The sequence below is a fragment of the Lactuca saligna genome, chromosome 4 (assembly GCF_052625555.1).
Source record: "Lactuca saligna cultivar CGN05327 chromosome 4, ASM5262555v1, whole genome shotgun sequence".
NCBI lineage: Eukaryota > Viridiplantae > Streptophyta > Magnoliopsida > Asterales > Asteraceae > Lactuca > Lactuca saligna.
The window spans coordinates 321,171,312-321,175,073 of record NC_136420.1 but is presented as its reverse complement, the minus strand read 5'-3'; the positions used below and the strand labels follow the sequence as shown (position 1 = coordinate 321,175,073).

The 3,762-nt window shown below is 38.8% G+C and overlaps 1 pseudogene; it reads right to left on the bottom strand.

Moving 5' to 3' along the window:
* Positions 1–3,060: 3,060 nt before the first annotated feature.
* Positions 3,061–3,517, bottom strand: LOC145044749 (18S ribosomal RNA; annotated as a pseudogene).
* Between the last annotated feature and the right edge of the window lie 245 nt (positions 3,518–3,762).

Sequence of the window (3,762 nt, the reverse complement as noted above, 5' to 3'; positions counted from 1 at the left end):
ATGTGAATCAAAAACTTCAATCAAATACAATATACAAGTACTACAAGTAGTCATCAAACAATTGGAGACCCTAGAAGTTCTTGTTAAGTCCATTTTGGACTAGGACTTCCTTATTGGATCCAAATGGACCAATAAGCTTCCAATTGGACTATCATGGGCTTAGAACCCTAATTGGGCTCTAATTGGACCCACATTCGTTTATTTCAATATTTTGGGCTAGGTAGAACCTAGAATGAAATAAATCACAAGCTTTGATCCATAATTTAATCTAACCTAGCTTAATGAAGCATAAAAATCACAATTTTATTTTATAAGGCCAATAAATACCCTTATCTACCCCTAATGTTGGGCTTAGGGGCAAAAAGCCCAATTTTTCCTTCTTCCTTTCCTCATTCTCGGCCCAAGGCCCAATTCCAAGAAGATGAGATGAAAGTTGACTTGTTGTGCCACCTCATTATTGTCCATTGGACATCCAAGCATTTTTCTCATTCTTCCATGCACATCACCTCAAATATCACCTCTTCTTCTCTTCCCTCTCTCACTCTCGGCCGAACACACACTCACACACACCAAAAATCTCTCAAACTCCCTCAAGAACACTCAAGAACATATCCTCCCTTTTCACTTAAAAATCTCGAGATTTAGGAGCCTTCAAAGGAGTTCTTCCACAAAAATCATCATCTAAGGTAAGGATTTGCTTGGATCTATGACTTATATTCTTTGTTTATCAAAAACCTCTTCCTAATCCATGCAAAAACCGTGATTTTTCACCTTAGAAAGCTTCATACACTCCAAAACTTCATCAAGGGTGCTAAGGCCAAAAATCACCAAACTTTCTTCCATTCTTTCTTCAAAAACCGAACCAACACCCAAGGTGAGTTTCATACCCCCTTATTTTCGGTTTTTATAAGTTTTTGTGGGGGAGAATACAAGAAAAGGTGTAGATCCATCATTATGTGTATGTTGTGGTTGATTTCTATGCTTAAATGTATGTTTTGTATGATTTTATGGATAGATCTAGGGTGATATGCTAAAAACCGAGACATATATTTTATCATAGCACAAAATAGACTATCACATGCAAAGTATACTAAGAAAATTGCTAAATAGCTTAACAACACTTAACTTGGGCTAAAAACTCATTTTTTTGACATAAAATGTTGAAAATGCAAAGTTGAAGGGCCTAACATGAAACATTTCGAAATCTGATGGATGTGATGAGTCAAAACAGTTTGCATAATGTATTTTTCTGAAAATATACCATTTAGAGGGTTAAAAACATAAATTCCAAGCTTATTGGGCTAAACATGACATTTTCGGCCCAATAGGGCCCAATATGCGAAATTTTCTAAATTGGAGGACCAAAACTGCATTTTTCTGTAAAACAGTGGGCTATAAGTGTTCCATATGCTTTTCAAAGGTTTAAAATGCTTTCCAAATTTAAAAGGGACCAAAATTGTAAAATTTTTCCAAATTGGGTCAAAAATGTAAAAGTTGCGAAAAATAGGGGCTATAACCGAGAAAACTGAAGTTTCAAGGGCTTAAACTATTTTCTATGATAAGTTTGCTGGAAAAATACTTATGTCAATAATTTTTGGTATAAAAATGTCAAGAAAATTGATTTAAGGACCAAACCGGAAAATTTTTAAATAAAGGGGTAAAAAGAGTAAATCCTTCAATCAAGGAGGGGCTGAAAACAGAACATCTTCAAGGCTAGTTAATACATGCAATTTGACCAATTGATGGTAACACGCTTGTCGACGAAATACAATATACTACAATACCAAAAGTCGTTGTCAAACGAATTGGTTCGGTCTCGAACCAATAAAAATCCAAAATCACTAACACAACGAAGTTACGACATTTCGATTCATAACCATAACGATTACGATTACATACGAGTGTGCACAGACGTCTACGCACCATCTTTGGGCCCCAAAAGTGTAAAATCTTGTCCGTTGAGCCTAGCTAGCCCAACGACCTGATCTTAAGGCCCGAAGGTCTCTCTCTCTTACGAAGTGTTGGGTTTTACCGACCCTACATGACGTAACAGGACTTTCAATGGCAATATGCTGCTGGTCCCCAAGGGTCCTTCAGTGCTGCTAGTAAAGTCTGTAACTCACGATTGCGAGTTGGGCTTCGGGCCCTTCGCAATTGCATTTGGTCTCGGACGACGCGGGGAAACCCTGAAGGTTTCGTACCTTTTTCCTTCCCTCCGGTCGTGGGACTTAACAAGTCCGGGAGGATCGAGACGCGTGAAGATTTACGAGTGACGCCTATAAGGATCGCTCGTAAGGTTGTTGACTTGTCGTTTTCACGAACGCTTGTCCCAACACTTCACCACTCTCTGTATCCTCGATGCCTCCGGAATACAACGATACAACTATAGGAAAACGTCGGGTTTTCCTGGGATTTCAATAACGATTACAAATTACCGGTCGAATTTCACAACTCTTACGACTACATTTATAGAACTCAAACAAGCATACTCATGGATCAACACATATTTTTATACCATTTTATTATTAGAAAATATCGGATTTTCTGATGGATTTTCAAACAATACATCGGTTTTCAAACTTTACTTATGAACTCACCAACATTTCATATGTTGACGTTTTTCAAAATACTTGTATTCTCAGGTAACAGATAAAGTGAAGATGATTTGTACTCTCTGACGTTTTGCTGTGATTTAAGTAGTACCAAACAGTTATTTCTTTGAATGTAATTTTTGGAACAATGTAATGTATGTAAACGTTACCAGTTGTATCATTTCCAAATGTTGGTGATGTTTTATGTTATGTTTCATGTATATGCATTGTTATGGTATTCAATGAGTCACGATAGCCCCCGGACGTTTCCGCCGTCTGGTTCGGGGGTGTGACACAGCCATGCACCACATGTGTCCGCGTTCCCGAAGGCACCCCTCTCTTTCAAGAGGATTCGTGACATGTCAAGCCCTGGTAAGGTTCTTCGCTTTGCATCAAATTAAACCACATGCTCCACCACTTGTGCGGCCCCCCGTCAATTCCTTTGAGTTTCATTCTTGCAAACGTACTCCCCAGGTGGGATACTTAACGTGTTAGCTACAACACTGCATGGGTCAATACGCACAACGCCTAGTATCCATCGTTTACGACTAGGACTACTGGGGTATCTAATCCCATTCGCTCCCCTGGCTTTCGTCTCTCAGTGTCAGTGTTGACCTAGCAGAGTGTTTTCGTCGTTGGGGTTCTTTCCGATCTCTACACATTCACCGCTCCACGAGAAATTCCCTCTGCCCCTACCGTACTCCATCTTGGTAGTTTCCACCGCCCATCTAGATTTGAGCCCTAGGATTTGACGGCGGACTTAAAAGCCACCTATAGACGCTTTACGTCCAATCATTTCAGATAACGCTTGCGTCCTCTGTATTACCGCGATTTCTGGCACAAAGTTAGCCGATGCTTATTCCCCAGATACCGTCATTTCTTCTTCTCCAGGAAAAGAATTTCATGATCTGTAGGCCTTCTACCTCCACGCGGCATTGCTCCGTTAGGCTTTCGTCCATTACGGAAAATTCCCCACTGCTCCCTCCCGTAGGATTCATTAATTATTAAAAAATATATGATACTGTTTATACCATAATTAGTAGTAAAATAATTATTATTATGTTACATATATGTTAAAATTATAACCCATTTGAATATGTGATAATTCAATATTTCTATAACTTAAAATGACATTATTGTAAAATTGTTTATACGCATATAATTAATCTCA